Raw genomic sequence first — 25,000 nt, 5'->3', positions numbered from 1 at the left:
ATAATAAAATAAATATAATATAATATAATATTTAAGGGATAAAGATTCTGTCAGATGTTTAAGTTGAACTAAAACTGAAGTCACAGACAATGTATAGGCATACAGAATATAATATTACAGCCATTATATAATGTTTTGGCAAATAGAGCCTGTAGAACACTCGTGTCTGATGCGTCTGGCGTTGTTGGAATACAAGGCAAGACGGGTTAAAGGTCATGTCATGGCCAAGGTGAGACGTCCTCTACAGCTCTTTATTATTTATCAGTTTATTTATTTGGTTTCATCACAGGGGCTCAAAGAAGACTCTCTCTCCGCTTCTCTCTCTTGCTCTCAGGAATATTGTCCTGGAACATTGTGTTTAATTTACTATCACCCATCCTCCAGTCACATCATGGAACACTATGCAGTTCTTTAATTCATGATGTGGGGGAAGGGGGAAGAGAGATGTTATAAATCTTCATCCGTGTTTGTCTCAGTCTTTCAACTGAGTGTTAATAGGAAAAGACAAAGGATTTAAAAAAGAGACAATAAGAGCATTGATAGCTTTCAGCACTGAAGAAACAATGTATCAGGACAGACTCAAAAAGACGCCACATTTCCACACTAGATTATTATAATTATTTTTTATGACTCAAAACTCATTCAAACTCATCGCCGTAGCAAAGGTGTTGTTTTCTGTTTGGCAGGGAGTTGCTAAGTAGTTGCTACGGTGTTCTGGAGATTTTCCAGGGATCTGTAAAACAATTACTAGAGTGTTCAGGGAGGTTTTCGGTGACTGTTGGATGGTTGTAAGGGAGTTTCTATAGTATATTGTTGATAAGGTATTCTGGGTGTTTGCAAGAAAGTTTCTATAGGTTACTAATGGCCTGTTTCCACTGAGTGCTACAGTACGGTACGGGTCGGTACGGGTCACCTTTATCAAGCTTGCATTTCCACTGCTAAAAGGGTACCAATGGTACTCTTTTGGTACGACAGAAAGTTTCAGTCAACATCATTCTCTCTGAGGAAATGTCAAGTAAATCTGTACGGGTCGTCACATATCATATTAGAAGCACAAAACAGATGCTTTTATACACATAAACACTGGTGTATAAATGTTCATCACTAACTTTTCTATGAACATGATTTGATTATAACTGCAGATCAATGATAGTGTAAAATAGCCACTGTAACGTCTGCAATTATATAAAATCAATAAATAAATGTAACATATGAACCATACAGATGCTTACAGTCTCTTGTTACCAATTACAGAAAAAACTACACACAGCATACATTGTTTTTTTTCCTTATTTGGGTTTAAAAACAACCCGCAACATTTAGTCCACAGTCAGTGCAGACCTCTCATCTGTATCGTTAATCTTCACCAGCACATTCAGCCTCTTGTTAGAAAGTAATTCCATCATGCCGAGTTCATAATAGTTACAAAATGTTACTGGAATGTTTCCAGTTAGTTACTCTGCAGTCATTCATAGGTTCTGGGTGGTTCCCATGGTGGTTCTACAGTGTTCTGAGTGTTTTTGAACTTTGAGTTTCTAGGGGGCTTTGAATGGTTTCTTAGGAAATGCTATTTGGTTGTTGGGTTGTGAAAATAAGTCTGATATCTGCATGATAACTGCTTATTTCACCTCAACAAACTGCATCCCGCTGAAAAAACAGCATATGCTGGTATGCTTTGATGCTGGTGTGCTGGTTTTGGCTGGTCTAGATGCTTGCTGGTTTCAGTGCTTGTCTTAATGCTGGTCTTAGTGCTGGTCCTGACCAGCAAGGACCAGCATTTAGACCAGCAAGACCAGCATAAAAACATAATAATAATAATAATTCCTTATATTTATATAGCGCTTTCTAGGCACTCAAAGCACTTTACACATTGAGGGGGAATCTCCTCATCCACCACCAGTGTGCAGCATCCACCTGGATGACGCGACGGCAGCCATATTGCGCCAGACCGCACACCACACATCAGCTGATTGATGGAGAGGAGACAGAGTGATGAAGCCAATTATGATATGGGGATGGTTTGGGGGCCATTATGGACTGAGGCCAGCGGGCAAATTTGGCCAGGATACCGGGGTTAAACCCCTACTCTTTTTCGAAGGACATCCTGGGAGTTTTAATGAGAGTCAGGACCTCAGTTTAGCGTCTCATCCGACAGACAGATACCTTAACATACCTTACCAGCATATGCTGTTTTTTTCAGCAGGGATGATTTGAGGATTTCCATAGCATACTGTGAACCATGCGCTACACCAACTTTTCCACACGTAGTAAGACAGTAAAAGATGTCTTCACTACTGCACGATTGGCGACTCCAGTCATGCCCGCCGTCTTATCTCCAGAATTAAGCAATTAACAGCTTTTGCAAGCACTGAGCTTAGCACACATAGAATAAAATGGCTAATAACAACCATAAATCACCCAGGCCGAGGTGGATTCAGGGTAAATTTGCAAAGGAGTAATCTAAGATTAGCTGGCAAGAGACTGAAGCGGCGAACGGAGGCTCTGGGTGTCAAGAGCAGCTCAAAACTTTTGCAGAGTAAGTGAAATTTGGCTGAAAGCAAAACCGTACCTGTAAATCAGCATATGACACGCAGGAATTTACTACACGCTAGTTTGGCAGGATTTTACACAGGCTATATGAGGACATGTTAGCTCATGAAAACAGGCTTAGCAAAACACAAACCTGTATTCTGTTACATTCACACATCAGTACATCCTGAGAACATTTTTTTGCCCCAAAATAGCTTCTAGTAGCACTAATGGAAATTTAGAAGAATGTATTCCTTACTTATGTTTGCCTTGTGTTTTTAGGGTTTTTGCTTTATGTATTTATTCATGCATGCATGTATTTATGAGCCAAAGAGAACATTAATAACTTTCAGCACAGAAACAACTGAATTAAAAATTAAATACAAAAAAGGCAATTGTACTGCCTCATGTCATACAAAGTAGTCTGTTTGGTTTATTCATTTATTAGTTTGTTTTATTTATTTCATTTCAGTTTTACTTTTATTTAATTTATTTTATTTATAAATTTTTTATATGTTTTTATTTTATCATTTAATTGAATTAATTTTTATTTACTTATTTTATTATATATTTTTTATTTTACATCATTTTATATTTATTTATTTTATTTTACATCATTTTTATTTTATGGTAGTTAAATGTAGTTAGATGTTACATTTTATACTTTAAAAGTAGTAATTTATAATAACTTACTTTTATATTTTTTTATTTTATTTTATTTGTTTTTATTTATTTTTTAGATATTTTTATTATATAGGTTAATTTAAGTTATTTTCTATTACTTATTTATTTTTTTGCATAATTTTAATTTTATTTTACAATTTATTTAAATGTTTTGCTTTTATTTACATTTATTTCATTTTTTTATTTTATTGAATATTTTATTGAATATTTAATTTAATTTTAAATATTTAATTTTATAGTTTAATTTAATTTAATTTAATTTATTTTATTGTTTTTTATTTGACATTTTAATTTTATATTTAGTTTTTTTATTTTACATAATATGTAATAAAAATGTTTATTTATTATTTTTATTTTTATGCATTTCATTTCTTATTTTATTAATTTTTATTTATTTTTATTAACTTTATATATTTTTCTTGCATAGTTTCATTTAATTTATTTACTTATTTATTATTTTTTATTTTACATAATTTTTATTTTATAGTTAATTAAATTATTATTTTTAATTTAATTACTTTATTTACTTTTTTATTTTATTTTGTTATTTAAAAAAAACATACTTGCAAGATATTTCCAAAAAAGTGAAAGCACAAACACTCAACACATAGTCTAGTGCACGTTACATTGAAAAACAATAAAACAGTGACATGTGAAAGCCCATTCTGTGTGAACGCCCCCTTAAGCTGTTTCTACAGTTAATTGATTGCTTTGTCCGCACCAGGATTCAATTAAATTGCTACAGTTTTGTATGAACATACAGAGTAACTGATTTTTGATGTACAATCAAAACCTTTAAATACATTTTATAGGGATGTAGTTGATTGTTTTTTTTAGTTTGTGGAGATACACACTAACAAGTTCCATCATTACAACAAAGCATTTATACAGTAAATATTCTTAAATACATTTCCCTCTATAACTACAGAAATGTGAGCTGTTGTCAGGGTTTTTACCCACTTGTAAAGGAAAGCAGATGTTTTGTTCATAAGCATGTGATTCCACACTGGAAAAAAAGAGGAGAAGAATTTCCAGACATTTGTCAAAGTGCAGATGAATAATGAACATGATGTCAGCTAGCAGAATAGTTGGCAAAATACTGCATGTGTTTGTGTTTTCAACTGAGCCTGATTGCAGATTAGGTCTCTATTAAAGATTTTATAGTTCTCTATTCGGTTTTTCTTTTCTTTCTATTTCCATTACATTGAAAGAGAGATATTTAACTGAATCAAAAATGCAAACCATTGCACTGTGCCATTTTTATTCATTTAATTTAAATTAAACTATTTATATTTTAAATTAACGTTTTAATATCAAACAATTTTGATTTTGTTTCCGACTAAAACACTAAATATGAAGAGTTTTGGCTTATTCTTTGGGATTTGTACAATTTAATTCATATCATACATACAATCTGTTATTTAATGGCATAGGGTCCAAATGATTAGAAATTATAAGTAATAACCACCTTGGTAAAATAATTATGTTCATGAGTTACAGTGTATACATAAAACTTTAAATATTTTTATATAAAAATATGTATTATTACTTATTATATATTTATTATGCTGATAAAACAACTGTGGTTTTTAATGAGAACAACAACAACAGCAACAACAAAAAACATTATAATATGTATAATAATTGTTAGAATAATAAAAAAGTTATTATTAATAGTAGTAGTAGTAGTAGTAATAGTAATATTAGTAATTCTATTTATTTTAGAATTTCACATTTTTTAATGATGTGGTGTGGTTTGAAACAATTGAACAAAAATAAATCAATAAATAACTTCCTAAATTTATTATGACATTTTAAAAAGAATACTGACTTAATAGTTGGCAATAATACAACTGTACATTGAAAGTTTACCAAGATGGACCATGTTGTTACATGTTCCACAAAATCACTCTATCCACCAACCAACCAACCAACCAACCAAAACCAACCAACCACCCACCCATCCACCCACCCATCGACCCACCCAACCAACCAACAACCACCAACCACCAACCAATCAATCAACCAACCAACCAACCAACCAACCACCCAACCACCCACCCAACCAACCAACCACCCAACCACCCACCCAACCAAACTAACCACCTAACCAACTAACCAACCAACCAACCAACCAACCAACCAAAACCAACGAACCAACCACCCATCCAACCAGCCAACAAACCCAACCAACCAACCAACCAACCAACCAACCAACCAACTCAACCAACCAACTAACCAACTAAACCCAACCAGCCAATCAACCAACCAACCAAAACCAGCCAACCAACCAACCAAAACCAACCAACCAACACCACTCAGCCAACCAGCCAACCAACCAACCAAAACCACCAACCAACCGACCAACCAACCAACCAACTAACCAACCAACCAACCAACCAACCAACCAACCAACCAAAAACCACCAACCAACCACCCAACCAACCAACCAAACCACTAACTAACCAACCAACCAACCAAAAACCAACCAACCAACCACCCAACCACCCAACCAACCAACCAACCAACCACCAACCAACCAACCAACCAACCAACCAACCAACCAACCAAAACCAACCAACCAACCAACCACCCAACCAACCAACCAAACAACTAACTAACCAACCAACCAACCAAAACCAACCAACCACCCAACCAACCAACCAACCAACCAACCAACCAAAACCAACCACCAAACCAACCAACCACCCAACCAACCACAAAATGCAAACCAATGCAAACCAACCAACCAACTAACCAATCAATAAATCAATCATATACATACATTTCCCATTATAATTAATATCAGTGAATACCCTCATCCGTATATGAACTCATCTGTTTCTGCTGTGGGATTGGGGATGTACCACACACTGAGGTGGCTTTGTGCTCTCTGAACAGCTTCATTTTTTTTTTTTCATCAGCTTGTCATATCCTCTCTTCAGTGCCTCTGTTTTTTCTCGGTCTGTCTCTGAAATAGTGCTGTCTTTCATTGAAGCTCTGTCTCGGACACATTTAAGCTCGCCCCATAATGTGGGCACTTGTACTCTGTGATGTAGCAGAGCGTGTCTCTTTGATTTGCCTGCCTTGTTCCAGTCCTCAGACAATCATGACATCCACATGAGAATGAAGACACACACACATGCAGCGTCTTTTCTCTCGCTGACTGATCATGAAAAGCAGGACATGTTCTGCGTGAGACAGATGAGACACGGGAAGTCAAGCTCTGGAATACCTTTGTGTGTGTGTGTGTGTGTGTGAGAGAGAGAGAGAGAGAGAGAGAGAGAGAGAGAGAGTACTGGTTTTCATGGTTTTACAAGGATTAAACTTTTATAATGACATGGGATGACCTAGTATTAACCTAACCCTAACCTTAACCTTATTAAGCTAGTTTATTAGAGCACATATTTTGTCCTTGTAATTAAAAATGGTTAAAAATCTTTTTTTTTCACATTAAAATTTGTCACTGGTTAACTTTGAGTTTGGGTTTAGGGCTAGGGCCATATAATAAGAGGTTTTTAACAGTATAAAAATACAGTACTTGTTTCTCACTTCATTTTTGCATAATATTTCTTAAAACAACATAATATGTGTTGTTGTCTTGATTTTAAGGATTGTTTTCCATATTTTTGATTCAGGTTTTTATTTTTCTCATTTATTTATGCTCTTGAATTGCATTATGGCACCTTGATCTTTCTTCCAACATATTTTAACCTTGAAAAGTTGGAAAAAGTGACTTTTATTGACATTTTTGTAAGTTTATTTATAAACTAATTTCGAGAGGTTCACGTGCTTATGATTGACCTCAGCTGGTCCTATATTAGCAACGCAGGACGGCACGGCAGCCCAGTGGTTAACACTGTTGTCTCTTAGCAAGAATGTGATTGGTTCAAACTCTTACTTGGCCAGTAGATGCTTCTGTGTGGAGTTTACATGTTCTCCCTGTGCCTGCGTGGGTTTCCCCCAGGTTCTCCGTTTTCCCTCCCACAGTCCAAAAACATGTGACACAGGTGAATTGACCAAACCAATTGGCACCAATGATGAGGTCCTAATCAGCAATTCCTAATTGCCATTAGCCATAATAGCTGGGGCGGGGGAGTTCTCGAGACCTACTTGAGCTCAAACTCCCCTTTCGCCTTACAAAGCGGATTAAGCCCCGGGTTTGAGGATCTTCTGAGCTCAGGGCTCTCTCCTGGGCAGCATGCCAAACCTGCTTTATAATCAATCACCAGTTATGAGTGAACTCTTGAAAATAGTTTAAAGGGATATATTGTCTGGGTTGGTGTTTTCTATGATGGTACAAAAACCTTGTAATAAACTGCCAGTACATTTTCACAGACCTCTATATTCATTCATTCATTCATTCATTCATTCATTCATTCACTCAGTCAGTCATTCATTATAGCTTATACATAGAGTTGCATTTTTTTGACATCAAAAGTCGACAGAGCAGAGATCAACATCCCATAATGCAATTAACAACTATAAATAAACGGAAAAAATGTGTAAATCACAAAATACGGAAACTGTTAATTAACATATTTTTATAGTGTGCTTCATCCTTAATCTGTCGCACATCAGAGTCTCACTTAAATGTTACATCTTATCCCTTTTTAACATCTAAACTCATAACACTGAGTTGAAAGTGACATTTTTTCCCATTCTGATTCTCGGTTTGCATCTTGATCTTGTCTGCATGCCTAAATGCATTAAGCTGCATATTGAGTGTGCTTGGATGATTAGATGTAGACAGTTGGACAGGTAAAATGGCCTGAGAATAGTACTTTTTTTGCTCTACACAATCAGCATCCATTCACCAAAGTGAGTTTCAGCACTTTCAAAAACTCATGCTTCGTTTCATAATGTCTGCAATAATTCCATCTTTACATAGCTATGCAGAAAACAAATAAACCTCAAAGCTGACAGTTCTTTCACACCCTCCAAATCAAACTTACGCAAGCCTATCAGTCAAGTGTTAAAATGTTTCTTTAGGGACTTCGTGTTAATCGTTTCACCAAAAAATTGTGTCATTATTTATGCATCTGGAACATCGTTTTTTTTGTTGTTGTTGTTTTTATCCATGCAAGAAAACCTGAAGAAATAATTCTTACATGTAAATTTATAAGCAACACCAATCTAATATCATGAGAAGCTGTAACAAGATTATGAAATTAAAGGAATTTGACAGGTTGTGACAAAAATATGATCCACAACTACAGTCAACCTAACCTACAAATATTTAAGATTATAAAATGGGCAATTCATTCATTCATTCATTCATTCATTCATTCATTCACTTATCCAGCATATGTTTTACACAGCGGATGCCCTTCCACATGCAACCCAGCACTGGGAAACATTTATACACACTCATTCACACACACACATACACTACGGCCAATTTAGTTTATTTAATTCACCTACAGTATAGCGCATGTGTTTGGACTGTGGGCGAAACTGGAGCACCTGGAGGAAACCCACTCCAACATGGAGAGAACATGCAAACATAAAATGCCAACTGGCCCAGTCGGGACTCGAACCAGTGACCTTCTTGCTGTGAGGTGACTGTACTAACCAGTGAGCCACCTGTGTCTATGTCTTTTCAGATTATTGAATTTTTTTTTTTAACTTTTTATTTGTATGGAATTTCTTAATACGTTAAAGCAATATAAGAGAAGGATCCCAACATTACGTTTATTTGAAGCAAAGTGTTTTGAAAGTTGTTGTACTGGATTGAAGACACCAAATGATGAAGTGTTTGAGTTGTAATTGTGTCCCAAACAAGTCTTAAGGTGGGCAACAGTACAAGGTCTTCGTTGTTGGATTTTTCGCTTCAAAATGTGCCGCACATTCTCTATTGGAGACAGGTCAGGACTGTAGGCAGGCCAGTCAAGTACCTGCATCCTTTTCTTCTTCAGAAAGGACTTTGTAATGTGTGCAAAATGCGGTTTGGCATTGTTTTGTTGGAAAAGAAGGCAGCATATTGTGCTTCAAAATCTCTAATGTACTTTTCAGCATTAATGGTGCTATCAAAGAAGTGCAAGTTTCCACTGACACAACCTCATATGATGACAGACCCTGGCATTTAGACTTTCCTATCCTATTCTCCTTAGGTCCGGAGCACACAGCGTCCATTTCTCCCAAAAAATTAACTGAAATATTGATTTATCTGACCACAGTACACGTTTCCACTGTGTGTTGGTCTATGCCAGATGCCTCCGAGCCCAGTAAAGTCGACGGTGAGACCAAAATAGGAATATGTGTGGAAAAAAACCCTGAATCATGAGGAACACATTAAATAATGTTTGTTGTATTGTCTGCATGAAATACAAGTCAAAGTAAATTTAGAAATCACTAAATATACAGTGCATATACTGTATGTACAGCTCTGTTTCTGTTGTTTTGTTGCGTTTTCTGTTATATATACAGTGTGTTCATGTGTGTACACTGAATTTTCATATGCTCATTAGTTTTATTATTTAATAGAGAATGTAACATGATCGTTGCACATCAAATTTTCTAATTTTGTCTACAGACAGATAAAAGTGTAAGCTTGTAATTGTGCGCACTGGTAAGCAATGATGACATTTTACATCATTAAGGTGAACTATTCCTTTAAGTGAACTCTATTTGTCATTATGGAGACCTTTGCTAATTGTAATGTAAGAGTTTGAGGTTTTACACACTTGTGAACAACAAAAGTGTCTATTACACATTCTCACAGCTCTATATCTCCACCCCAGACAGACAAATCAAACAAAATCATATTATTTCTGAGTAAAACACACACAGTTTTATAGCAGGACTATCTCCTGCTGAGCTTTCGGCAAAGGTCTGATGGAGTTTCAGCCAGACGACCTTTATACTTGGAGCAGTCTTTGTACAAACTATGTAAAAGTCCATGGGAATTCAGGAGAGAGGCTATAAAAATGTGCACACCTAAGGGAAAAAAAAAGAAATGGAGGAATAAAGAGATGTGGGGGGAAAGAAGAGGAGCGGGAACCTGGACGCTGTCCGGCGCACTGACCCTGGGTCAGTTGCCTCTGATGTATGATCGAACATTAGTGTGCTCACACCACATTTATTAAATTGCCTAATGATGAGAAGATAGGGAGAGAAATATATGACATTAAAAGCGGAGCCCACACACGGGCCCGGCGGTCCTGACAGCCTCGCTCCTGGAGGTAATATCGTCAAATAGGCGGAGGAACGGCTCACGGGGAATACAAATGTTGCCTTTCAGTCTTAGATGGGTGGCTGAAAATGTGGAAGCGAACTGAAGGAGGAAGATTCAGTCCTTTAGCGGATTAATCACTGTCATCATCTGAGCATCGCAGAGAAGCTATTTAGATGGTAAATACCAAGTTTGCTCGTATATCAAGCGTTGATAGTGCGGCGTGCCAAACTTGGCCTGTGCATTTTCAGATGGAAAGAGACTTATGACAAATAAATGCGCTTTTTTGTTGTCAGTACAGTTTCGTGGTGGTGAAGCAAGGAGAATTTAGATGAGCTTTTCTGAATATTCTTGCATTGATCAAGATGTTCATTGTTGAGTTCTTCTGAAGAGCTTATACTTGACATTTTGGTCTGTTCAAGAGAGAGGCTTCATTCACTGCTATTTATAAAATGTTAGGGAACTCATTTTAAAATGTGTTGTTAATAACCTGGCATTTATTTTACTTTTAACTACAATACATATTGGCTTACAATAAAAAATAAAATCCTGCTTATATTACATTATAGCTTATATAGTTACATTTTAGGCCAGATTTGCTAAACAGACCAAATTAGTGAGAGCCCAATCGCATAAAATGACAGATTTTTGAATGATATTAAATTGATGATTTACGAATTATAGAACACAGACATAGCATATAAATATGAATAAGAGTCAAACTGGTACAAGAACAATGTTTATTTATTTGTATAAAATATATACATTGAAAAATGTTATTTAGCGATTCGTTGGCTTGTAATCATTGGAGAAACAATTTAAGTGCTATATAAGACCTATAAACGTACAAAGAATCTGTAATAGTTCTTCAGCAGTTATTTGCGGTGTTATAGATACTCTATATACAAATACAATAAAAAGATGGCGCTATGGTTTCCCTATCATTACAAGCCAAAGGACCACCTCAAATAGCCGGAGAAGGATTGATTTATTGATTGACGGACTGAATGATTGGTTAGTTTGGATGAAAGTTTTAGATTAAGAACTTTAAATTTATTATTATTATTATTATTATTATTATTCACTCATTCATTTTCTTTTCGGCTCAGTCCCTTTATTAATCAGGGGTCCCCACAGCGGAATGAATCACCAACTTCTCCAGCATATGTTTTACGCAGCGGATTCCCTTCCAGCCACAACCAAACACTGGGAAACACCCATACACACTCTTTCACACACATACACTATGGACAATTTAGTTTATTCAATACACCCATAGCGCATGTCTTTGGACTTGTGGGGGAAACCGGAGCACCCAGAGGAAACCTACGCCAGCACAGGGAGAACATGCAAACTCCACACAGAAAAGCCAACTGACCCAGCCGGGGCTCGAAATAGCGACTTTGCTGTGAGGTGATCGTGCTACCCACTGCGCCACTGTGACACCCATTATTATTATTATTATTATTATTTGGAAGTACATTCATAAATGTGTGTAAAAAATACATATACTTTAATTTAATTCAGACTTTTAAAGGAACAAAGCATTGACATTTTTTGATATTTGGTTATGTAGCAGACAAGGACTGCAGTATGTGCATATAATTACAGCTTTAGCACCAGGAACATCCTTAACCTTCACTAATGATAATAGCAGGTACAGTCTGGTATACCTGTTTAGATAGGGCTGCCACATGCAGAACTACAAGTCAAACAATTCACAAACTAATGCTTTGATCAGCAGCAGATGTCAAAATCATCTCCTTACCTTCAGATCAAATGACAACTCAAAGTCAATGAATCCAGAGCTGTGCACGAGTGCTGGAAATCACTTTCATCTCCCGTGCTCTCTCATATGCCTTGATGGGACCATATAAGCCGAGTCTATACAGCCAGCGCTATCTATTATTTACAAGTCATCTCTTTAACAATGCTGGTGGAGTATGGCTTTTTTTTCTCTCTCAGAGAGATCCAAACATCTTAATTGCACACCTGCCACCTATGAAGAAAGTAAAGTGTAAATGAAGAGAGTGTGATGCGAGCTGACATTTTCACCGAACTGCTGAACTCTGTGGGTTGTTTGTGTTTTGCATTGATGCTAATTATGAACAGTAGGCACTTGTAGCAATGAGGTACAAAATATGGTTTAAACACTTGAAGGTTTTGCTGAGAGAAGGGATGTGGTTAACCTTCAGGAAGTCTTAAACATCAACCTCTGGAGGTGAAAGTAAATATTGTATGAGCTGCCGTATTTTCTGTTTATTTCCTAGTTTGTCATTTCGCAAGCTTTTTACTGAATATAAAGAGAGGGGATTTAAATGCAGTTTAAATCCATGATTTGTGTGGTTGTTGGATATTGTTGAGCAATGTATGAATTAATTTAACAACTGGTTTATCAACAAATAAACAAACAATAAGTTAATGGCAGATCTAATCATTCACTTGTAAATATTAATAAAAGTGTGGTTCCTAATACATTTATATACATTTGTTGGCCCAATAGTGTAGAAAATGTATATATTGGAGTTGTTTTTATATTCATAATTAAGTTATATTATTTATAAGGCAGTGATTTACAATAAGATACTTTTACATAACCAAATCTAATTAACAATTTAAAACTTTTAGTCAGTTGATTTTCAATTAAATTGAATATAAATTATGTTATATACCAGTCACCCAGCCAATCAATTGAACAACCAACCATCAACCAACCACTCAACATCCCAACCAATCAATTAAACCACCAACCAAAAAATCAATCAATCAAACAACCAACCAAACAATCATCAACCGAATCAAACAACCAACCAACCAACTAGTCAACCAACCAATCACTCAACAACCAACCATCAACCAGCCACTCAACATCCCAAGCAATCAATTAAACCACCTACCAAAAAATCTATCAATCAAACAACCAACCAAACAATCATAAACCAAATCAAACAGCCAACCAACCAACTAGTCAACCAACCAATCACTCAAACATCCAACCATCAACCAACCACTCAACATCCCAACCAATCAATTAAACCACCAACCAAAAAATCAACCAATCAAACAACCAACCAAACAATCATCAACCAAATCAAACAACCAACCAACCAACTAGTTAATCAACCAATCACTCAAACAACCAACCGCTCAACATCCCAACCAATCAATTAAACCACCAACCAAAAAAATCAATAAATCAAACAACCAACCAAACAATCATCAACCAAATCAAACAACCAACCAACAAACTAGTCAACCAACCAATCGCTCAAACAACCAACCATCAACCAGCCACTCAACATCCCAACCAATCAATTAAACCACCAACCAAAAAATCAACCAATCAAACAACCAACCAAACAATCATCAACCAAATCAAACAAACAACCAACTAGTCAATCAACCAATCACTCAAACAACCAACCATCAACCAGCCACTCAACCAACCACCCAACTAATCAAACAACCAACCACCCAACCTCCCAACCAACCCCTCAACATCCTAACCAATCAATCAAACAACCAACCAACTGACCAATTAAACAACCAACTAATCAACAAATCAACCAAACAACCAACCACACAACCTCCCAACCATCAAACAATCAAACAGTCAATCAATCAATATTGGCCTTAATCAAACCAATGCTAAGAGAGAACAATATTTAAATTGTGTGATTATTTATCGATTGGTGTAAAATCATGAAACTTACTTTGTTGGTAAACTTAGTTACTTAGTTGGTAATCTATCATTCATTATTATATTCTAAATCAATATTAGTAGTTAGTAATTATTTACTATTAATGTCAATGTTGAGCTTGATAAATTCTGTCAAGCGAATTCTAATAGTATATTGTATCTAATGAGGAATAGGACAATGATGTGACACAATACAACACATGTTGATTATTAGTTCAAATAGTTATAGCAAAAGAAATAAAAAAAAAAACTCACGAAAAGTGTCATAACAAGATTAAAATAAAGACTGAGATACATCATCCTAGCCTTCGTCAAGGCAATAATTTCAGCGAAGAAGGTCCTATCCTTCTGCCCATAAGCAAATTATAACTTCAGAGTATTATACGTACATCAATATATGAAGTTCTCCTATATGCAGAAGTGATCTACTATTTTAATAACATCCTAAAGAGATTCCTCTCGTTAAAATCACTCTACTGTGACTGTACATTATTTCTATTAAACATTTATTGATATTAAAGGCATATAAAAAAATAATAAATTACTAAAAGCCCTGGGTTGTTTTACATACGCCACCAAATGCAGCAGGGAACAATGGATCACAATGAGTTAGAAATGAGAGGCAATTCCTTTCACCATGTTCTCCTAGAAGCTCAAGTTAATAGCAGGTCCACATTACAGAGACCAACTGAATTATACATCCAGTGCAATTTCTTGTGAAATAGCTCCGCGGATGGCCTGAAATAGCTCGGCAGCTGAGCTCTAATGTGGTTGAAATTTCTCAGTGGAATATTTTCATTCTAAATAAGTCTGGCGGAGTCACCGTGTGTTTCTGGGGGACTGTTTTTATTACGACGCTTACCGGTATGCAGACACCTACAGGGAAGCTTTGAGGTCATACTTCTTATCCTGTCATTCCTGCCCCGTCTCAAAGAGACCCCTCTCCAGCAGGAACCCCCCTTGGCAAGCGTGATGTCATCTCTTCATGTTGACCCCGTGTGGCCCAGACAAAATGAAAGCCATGCGGTTCAGCTTTGGAGAGATACTGGCAGCGCTTTGCTTTGAAATGCTGATTATGCAGAATGTCCGCAGTCCTGCTGACTGAGTGTGTGCTCTACAAGAAGGTTTTGATCAAAGTGATGACCCTACCAGCAGGGGAAAAACCCCACTTGGCTAATCATTATACATCACAGAGTCAGGGATAACACTCAGGAATTAAACAGCTTCTGATATTCCGATGTATCTGGTTCAAGTCTGCTCGGTAACGTTCTTGGCTTGACTTAATGCAGGCAAAGTGAGATTTACACCAGGGTTTCCCAATCGGGGTTTGCTTGAGGATACAGATTTCACATTAATTAATGAAGCAATACACTTGCAGTTGTAGGAACCATAAGAAGTAATAGTAGGAATACTATAGAAATTACTTTAAGCTACCTAATCTAATATTATTTAGCAAACATGTAGACAGAGACAGAATAGAGACACACGCCACTCAAAGACTGCCATTCAGCGTAATATTCAGTAGCGTTTTTTGAAATGGAATCATTTGATGACAGGCTAGAAAATTAAAAGATTATTTTGAAAACGAAAACATCTCAGTTTATCTGCAGTGAAATTAAAGTGTTTTGGACCAAGTGAAGAAAGGTTTGGAACAATATGAGGGTGTTCATAAACAATAACAGAATTTAAACTTTAGACTGAGCTACACTTTTATGGATCTATCTCATGTGTCATATTCTTTTCAATCTAAACCAAGTCTGGGAGACCATCAGCCCTGGAACAAGGTCAACACGAAAGACATCGTTTATCAGCCAACCCTGATTAGAAATATTGGCAGGTGAGAAATGGAGCCGAGAAAACAGGTAGGATGTGACATGAAGCTTCTTCAACATGAAAAACAGCTGTGACCGTACAGTGAGTCTGGATTAAAAGCCACAATGAGGAAGTGGCCCGTCACTCAATGTAAGACAAATAGGCATAGCATGTCTGTATACATGTAAGCGCTCCCAACACGGTCAATACCAGCAGGTTGGAGACAAGAAGGTCAGGGATGGAACAAAAGAGCCAAAGAGGTTCCCCGATGTTTCTCACCCCTTTCACTCTCTCTGGTTTCCCCAAGGGATGTCTGGAATCTGCCTCAAGGGAGAGAAAGATGGCTGCATTACTCACCCCATGACCCAATAACCCCAGTGCCTTACAAAGAGCAAGCGTCCTTTAAGAGGATGATGAATGACCCTAAAGTATGGCCGTTCACTTGTGATTTATAAGGAGGTTGTAATATTTGCACTTCTTTCCCCTGCTAAAAAGACCAGCCATAACCAACCAGAGGTTGTTATCTTGTCCAAGCTGGTTTAAGCTAGTAAAACTGGATTCTCACCACGATCAAGCTGGTTTTCAAATTTTAAATTGATGTTTTATATTTAACCCTTATGAAATCACGAAAGTAGACAAGCCTGACTGGTAGTATTGTTGTCTAGAACTTAGAGACAAGAACTTAGTCTAAATGTTTGGTAGATGTATAGTCTTGAACTCAAACTTGAGAGGTCTTGAGTCAGATCTCAAATACTACAACACTACTGACCAGGCAAAACTGGTTTGGTAGGCTGATCAAGACAAGCAAGCTGAGAAACCCAAAACCCCTAAAAAAGAACAAACTCAACAAACCTGACCGGCTGTGTTACAGTCAGAATCAGATTAGTCAACTCAGGTTGGTTTTAAAACTGCATTTTAGGATGAAAATGCTCCTCATGCAGAGTGGTGTTTTCAGTGTGTTCCAGAAAAAAAGCAATCCCCATACACACTATACAGTATAAAATGAATGATACATGACCTTATAATGTGCACATTTTGCCAGCATCTGTACTTGTAGTCTAAAGCTTGTGGCATGATCATATGAGAGGGGCTTGACGAGTTGACGAATGATACGCAATAGTCTAGAAGACCAGCAATTGTAGGTAGACATGCCTCCATTTTCAAAAAGCTGTATTTTAGCTCCTCTATTGACCATATTCTTCACATAAGAGTGATAAAGGCAGCCATTGGAACCTTATTGGCTCGAGACTTGCAGTCTCATTCACTTCCATTGATGTTTAGCTGTAAAAACAGCTTGTTATGCTGGTTGATGTTGCAAACTGGTACAGCAAGTAATTTGACCATTTTCTGCCATTAGTTATTCCTAATAATTTCCACCATTGGCAACAGAATTGAAAGTTTTAAAACAATTGCAGAAAAGAGCACACTTCCGTATTGCAGAATTAGTCAATATTAAATCTGAACACCAGCATTTGAAGAGGGTCTAAACCACTGGTGTCAAGCTCAATTCCTGGAGGGCTGCAGCTCTGCACAGTTTAGTTCCAACCCTAATTAACACACCTAATCAAACTAATTGAGTGCTTTAGGCTTGTTTGATACCTACAGATAGATGTGTTGAAGCAGTGCTGGAACTAAACTCTGCAGAACTGCGGCCCTCCAGGAATTGAGTTTGATGCAGGTATTGATTTAAGAAGGATAAATCTTATGTCATTTTCTGGCAAACCTGTCCAGAGACAAAACACTTAAATAAGGGGTGTCCGAACTCAGTCCTGGAGGGCCGGTGTCCTGCATATTTTAGTTCCAAAACACACCTGGACCAGCTAATCAAGGTCTTTCTAGGTATAATAGAAACTACCTGCAGGACACTGGCCCTCCAGGACCAAGTTTGGACACCCCTGACTTAAATCAGCAATACAGACCACAACACATATATGCTGAATTTTTAGTAATGAAAAAATAGGCTTTGTCTAGGTTCTGAGTCTAGATCTTTATTTTTAGGTGCATAAACTCATTCCTGGAGGGATAGTGTCCTGCAGAGTTTAGCACCAACCCCAATTAGACACACCTGAACCAACTAATCAAGCCCCAACCAGTATAATAGAAACCTTCTGGCAGGTGTGTAAGTAAGTTGGAGCTAAACTCTGCAGGACACCGGTCCTCCAGGACTGAGTTTGGGCACCCCTGGTCTACATTGAGACCAAATGCCCATGAGTCTATGTCAAGATTAAGCTGTGGTCACACTAGAGCATGAGTGCCCAAACTCAGTCCTGGAGGGTCAGCACACCTTCAACACACCTGCCTGGAAGGTTCTAGTATACCTAGAAAGAGCTTGATTAGCTGGTCCAGGTGTGTCTAATTGGGGCTGGATCTAAACTCTGCAGGACACGAGCCCTCCAGGACAGATTTTAGGCATCCCTGCACTAGAGACTGAGCATGTCAATTTCAATGGTACGATGCTGCGCAAAGGGGCAGTATAAAACAAGATGATGCTACACTGACAAAATGAGAGATTGCAAAACTGAGCTTGCATTCCCAGCCTGAGGCATTCACGTGTGTATGAATGGAAGTCGTTGAAAAGTCCAGTATGAATGCTTAACAGCAGCTTAATTTTGAACTCAGATTACAAGTGTGCTCAAGATCCAAATTGCTTTAAACTGCTACAACATCACTGACAAAAAAATGTGGAAGGCTGATGAAGATAAACAAGTGCAGAAACTCCAAGCTCCTCTGGCCCTGTTTGCACCTGGTATGAAATGCGTTTTTGTCAGACTTAAGTCAAATTCGGAATAGGTAAGGAGTTAGGATCAGGACAATTTGAGTTAGAATCAAGATTCAGACCTAAAGAGGGTCTGAATTTTCAAACAGTGTACATATGCTTTGCTTGGGGGCGAAAGAATGCTGGTTTTACGTCAATGTCAAGCAAACATCTGCTTCAGTCCAGAGACACAATTAAACTGAATGGATCATACACAGGTCAACACAGACCATAAAACTTATCCACAGCGCTTGAGTACTGAAGACTGGACATGGCGTCAGTTCTTAGTACATTGCATTAAGAAATTCAAAATATGGTCTTGAATTAAACTCAAGATGTATTTGAGACCAGGTCCAGTTTCAAGTACTACAACACTACAACATGGTTGAAATGAGTCTGACAAACAAATTACACTACTTGCTACTTAAAGAGATAGTTCACCCAAAAATGAAAATTCTGTAATCAGTTTAGTCAGTAATCAGTAATCAATTTACCAATGCTTCACTTGAGTTTCTTTCATCAGTTGAGCACAAAAAAGAGATTTTAAAGAAAGCTAGAAACCTGTAAGCATGCTATTTGGTTTTACTGCTATGTATGTCAGTGGTTACTGTTACTTATTTAAGCTTTCTTGTTTTGTGTTTAACATAATAAAGAAATCCATAAAGGTTTATAACCACTTGAGGGTATGTAAATGTTCATTATTTGGTTAACTATCCCTTTAAACGCTTCTTAAATTTGATAATTTAGCAATAGGTTTGAATGATTGACTCTTTAAACTGATGTTCATTTGTTAGTAATACCTATTTCCCTAATCCTATGTGTTCTCCATCATAAAAGAAAGGAGTTCCAAACATTTGCCTAAGTTGCTTGGTGATCTTATTTTTCCACTACAGCATTGATTATTTGTGGTTTTAATTCTGTGAACTGTTATAAAGTATATATTAATAGCATAAAGCCATATGATATGCATTAATAAGAAACACATTCCTGGTTTGGTGTCAATTAAGGGCTACAAAAGCCTCAGTGATGGGGCCGCGGGGGCACAAAAGGGTTGAGAAACACGGCTCTACTATTCCATTCTGAAATACTAATTAGTTTTTTGCCTGGAGGCCAATCCATCATAGTCTGTTGATGCAGAGCAGATATTTAAGATCTATTCTGTGTGACTTGTGTAACCCTGTAATAACTCATATCTTTAAGTTTCGTGTGTCAGCGTTTTGCACTGAAGTTTTGTAATTCCTACGGGCAAGAAGCTCACCTAACTGTAACTCAACAGGCTGCCCTGAGCGCAGAAGAGCAGTGGAAAAGTACAAACTCTGGAGAGCTGCGATCTAGGGCAAAGACTATTACATAATCCACTGACAGGTTCGAACAATGGCGTTCATAGTTTGCCTGAGATAACTGGCCTCAAAACAGTAACTTTGTGATCAACCGAATGCTGCTTCTCTCCTTCTTTCTCACTTTCTTGCACATTTTGACATTTGTCATTGCCAGTCTGTGTCCTTGTCAAAACTGAAATCCAACCAAGTGCTTTTGCAGAAGTTTGGATTTTCTTTTTTTGTTGTTGTTGTAGTGAGTATGAAAATGTTGCAGTGTTTGGGAATAACTGGGTATGCTAAAAAAAACCCCTCTGTAGCATGAAATGACAGCAGCATGTTTTTGTGTCGCACATCTCAGCACCCGGTAGTATGATTTTGTCTAAACTTCAGAATACTTAACATTAGCTTATAACTTCAGCAGTTAAAGTAGTGTATGAATATAGTTTAGCTTTTTATAGTAACAAGCTAGTTTTTACCAGTAAGAAGCGATGTAGCATGGCAAAATGTTGATGGGAGACATTGTACGAATCACCAAGGACTACGAATTCAGCTAAAATCTTTGTTTAATGACGACATTAAATTAACATGTATTTGACGCCAATATCAGATGTCAATTTGATGTCATTTTGACATTGTAATTGAGGCTGTCAGATGAATACAAGTTTTGTTATATTATAATACTTATTGTGTTGTTATTTTGGTGGTCAAAAGAGCAAAGTTTGGATGTCAAATAGATGTCAAGAATTTGATATCAAATCAATTTGCCTTTTCGACATATTTTTGGACATGTTATTTGATACTGTTTTGACATCAAGGTGCCTGCTGGGACATTTACATATTCATATACATATTGGGCATGTATTACCCAGATAGCAAAACTCATCTGGCCCGGATTCATCTGCATTTCTGGGCCAGATCAGTACCATGCCAGATCTGGGCCAGTTCATTTCATTTGTTGTCCTGGATCTGGCTCAGTACTGTGCAAGATATGGCCCATATCTGGTTTAGTACCCTGCCAGATCTGGGCAAGTTTTATATGTTGTTCTGGATCTGGCCCTCTACAGTGGCCCATATCTGGTTCAGTACCATGCCAGATCTGGGCCAGTTTATTTCATATGTTGTTCTGAAGCTGGCCCAGTACCGTGCCGGATCTGGCCCATAACTGCTTCAGTACCGTGTCAGATCTGGGCCAGTTCATTTCAAATGTCGTCCTAGATCTGGTCCAGTACTTTTTTCATATTTTCATATCTGGTTTAGTACCATGTCTGATCAGTGCAAGTTCATTTCATATGTTGTTCTGGATCTGGATCTGGCCCAGTAGTGTGTGGGATCTGGCCTATTTCTGGTTCAGTACCATGCCAGATATGGGCAAGTTTTATATGTTGTTCTGGATCTGGCCCAGTACTGTGGCCCATATCTGGTTCAATACCATGCCAAATTTGGGCCAGTTCATTTAATATGTTGTTCTGAAGCTGGCCCAGTACCGTGCCGGATCTGGCCCATAACTGCTTTAGTACTGTGTCAGATCTGGGCCAGTTCATTTCAAATGTCGTCCTAGATCTGGTCCAGTACTTTTTTCATATGTTATTCTAGATCTGGTCCAGTATCTTGCCAGATCTGGGCCAGATCATTTCATATGTTGTTCTGGTCCTGGCCAAATCAACAAAAAGTAATCCATTCAACTATCAGGGCCTGTTAACTTTTGCTATCTGGCCATTTAAGGCTCGGATCCATTTTGCCACTGTGTATCCAGCTCAGTATCCTGAGTCCGGTCTGGATTTGAAATTAGATCTGAACCAGAGTAGGAGGGTGTCTGGGTAGCTTGTTAACCAATAAGCAGCAATCATTTGTGAAAATAAAACATGGTTTCTGTGCCACATACAGTACCGATGACACATACAAATCCAAAGTTAGTGATTGTTCTTTTAAATAGCTTAATAGTAGTTAGCTTTAGCTTTCAGCTTCAGAAGCATAGTCTCAAAGTGACGTCGTGTGAGGTAAAATTAAGTCGGACAAATATCAGAATTATGTTTTGAGGCAGGAAAAGTGCTACAAAATAAGGTGGTGTGAAGTTATTGACAGTCTAATGTTTGCGAAGCCCTTGTTAACCAAACAAATGAGGTTGAAAGCACACTTCTTTCGTTTGGCGTAGTCTGAGCCCTGAGGCCTTTGTTTGGACAGCAGTGCTCTGTGGGTGGGGATGGTTTTTCTAATGAAGACAATTTAAACCAGATTTTGGGCCCTGTCTTCCATAACCTCCTGACATCACCTCACTCTCCCTCAGCGCCACAGTCTGGAATAAAAGGGTTTATATTAGTGAATATGAAACATCAAGGGAGAGCAGTATTGACTCCACCCTAGTTGAAGCACATGTCAAGACATCTGCTAAATGAGTAATAGGATATTCTGTAATTGTAATATGTACTAATGCACGCAAGTTTGCATTCGCATAAAGCGTGGATTGTGTTACGGGTGATATCTGACACTTTCTAAAGTGGTTTATATATATATATAAAATTATAGTAAAAAGCTGCAGACCAATGTTAAATTCCATTATGTTTCTCTTGTGAGGGTGCAACGCTGGGTTTAAAGGAGCCGCATGGGTTTTGTCATGTTCTCATCTCTTGCCGACTGTGGAGAGGTTTGTCAGTGTTGAGGTGAAGGTCACGCTTTTAGATGTCAAAGGTTAAAGAAGAAACTGTGCTTGTACTGGGTTTAAACGTAGGGGCTGATAAAGGTAGATTCTTTTTACTGTCTGAAGACCACCTATCGCACTTTGCACATCATCAGTCTAAAGACGTGCCATGGGTGAATTAAAGAAACTAAATTGACCATAGTGTATAAGTGCATGTATGAATATTAGAGTTTCCCAGTACTGGGTTGCAGCTGGAAGGGCATCCGCTGCAAAAAATATATGCCAGAATAGTTGGCGGTTCATTCCGCTTTGGCAACCCCTGATGAATAAGGGACTAAGTCAAAGGAAAATGAATGAATGTATGTGTAATTGGCTTCTTTGGATGGAAAAAGCTACTAATGTAAATGTTGATGTATGTGATTGACCATAGTACACTCAGAAATAAAGGTACAGGAGCTGTCACTGGGGCAGTACCTTTTCAAAGATATATATTTGTACACAAAGAATCCACATTTGTACAACAGAGGGGCATGTTAGTGCCCAAATGTACCTAAAAAGCACCTTTGAGGTACCATTTTGGACACTTCAGGTACAAATTTGTAGTTTTTGAAAAGGTACTGCCCCTCCTGTGCCTTTATTTTGGAGAGTGTGGTTCATTCATTTCATAGCGGTGGCGACCCCTGATAAATAAGGGACTAGGCTGAAGGAAATAAATAATTGTGATTTAATTTTATTTATATAAAAAATAATAATTTTATAAGTTTTATTTATTTTTTATTTTTTTATTTTTGCAGCTAAGTTTTTATTCTATATTTAATATAAATTCACAATTGCAAGAAATGAATAATGATAATTATTTTTAAAAAGTATATTTTTCTTCAGAATTATGAGTTCACTTTTCACAGTTCAGGCATTGCTTAGACGTTTTAGGCTTTCTCTCAACACTGTTTACACATTGCATTGCTAACTTCTAGAGAATAAAGAATAAAGAAGCTTGGGTTTATATGACAAAATTGTGAAATACAAATTAAAAGTTAAAAAAGTTAGAATTGTGAGATTAAAAAGTTACAATATTAGTATTTTTAAATAATAATTCAATAATAAAACAACAATTCATTTTTTTTTGAGGCAGAAACAATCCATACAAATCTAAATGACTTAAGGAGCAGAAGTTTTACAATAGTGCACACTGAGCTTTCAATAAATCATGTTCTTGCATATTAGTTAATGCATATTAATACAAAAAATATTTATTTATTTATTTATTTATTATTTGCTTGTTTGTTAGTCTGCAGAAAAAGACAATACATCAAAATGAATCAATGTTTGTACATAATTTCATATTATTATTATTATCCCTATTATTATTATTATTATAATTATTATTATTCATTCATTTACTTTTGTTTTTTTGGGGCCGGGGCGTGGAGAAAACCCCAGACTTCCCTCTTCTCAGACACTTCCTCCAGCTCCTCCGGAAGGATCTCAAGGCGTTCCCAGGCCAGCCGAGAGATATAGTCCCTCCAGTGTGTCCTGGGTCTTCGCCAAGACCTCCTCCCGGTGGGACATGCCTGGAACACCTCCTTATGTAGGCGTCCAGGAGGCACCCGAAACAGATGCCTGAGCCACCTCAGCTGACTTCTCTCTGTGTGGAGGAGCAGCGGCTCTACTCCGAGCTACTCCCGGGTGACAGAGCTCCTCACCCTATTTTCACCCTTAAAAAGGAAACTCATTTCGGCTGCTTGTATCCGAGATCTTGTCCTTTCGGTCATGACCCAAAGCTATGACCATAAGTGAGAGTAGGAACACAGATTTACCAGTAAATCGAGAGCTCTGCTATTTGGCTCAGCTCTTTCTTTACCACAACGGACAAATACATTGGCCGCATTACTGCTGTCGCTGCACCGATCCGCCTGTCAATCTCAGGTTCCATCCTTCCTTTAGTCATGAACAAAACCCCAAAGGTATTATTATTAATATTATTACATTTATTTACTTATAGTTTATGCACCTTTAGCTGGCAAGGACAACATGAATGATCTGATGGGTAAATCTCCATGGCTAAATATCTACATACACCTCAATGACGTGATCAGGACATGCTTTGAGTTCCAGCGTTGACTTTTAAATTCCTAGAAACAAAGGCAGACTCCACTAATCAGGCAGATTCCAGGACACAGGATGATCAGAGGACCGGTTCTACCAGCTTCTGCCGTGTTTGTAGACGACACATGGCAGATCAAGGGCAGAAAGCCGGACGCTGTGACCCTCCTCTCCTGAGAGCACGGCCTTTAAACAGAGCAGCAGCGCGCAGTGATCATGAATATCTCTCCTGCTGCTTTCAGTCTAGCTGCCATTCCAAACCATTCAAACACACAATCTCAGTCTTTCT

This window comes from Danio aesculapii, chromosome 24 (genome assembly GCF_903798145.1).
Source record: "Danio aesculapii chromosome 24, fDanAes4.1, whole genome shotgun sequence".
NCBI lineage: Eukaryota > Metazoa > Chordata > Actinopteri > Cypriniformes > Danionidae > Danio > Danio aesculapii.
Note: the sequence above shows the minus strand (reverse complement) of the source record.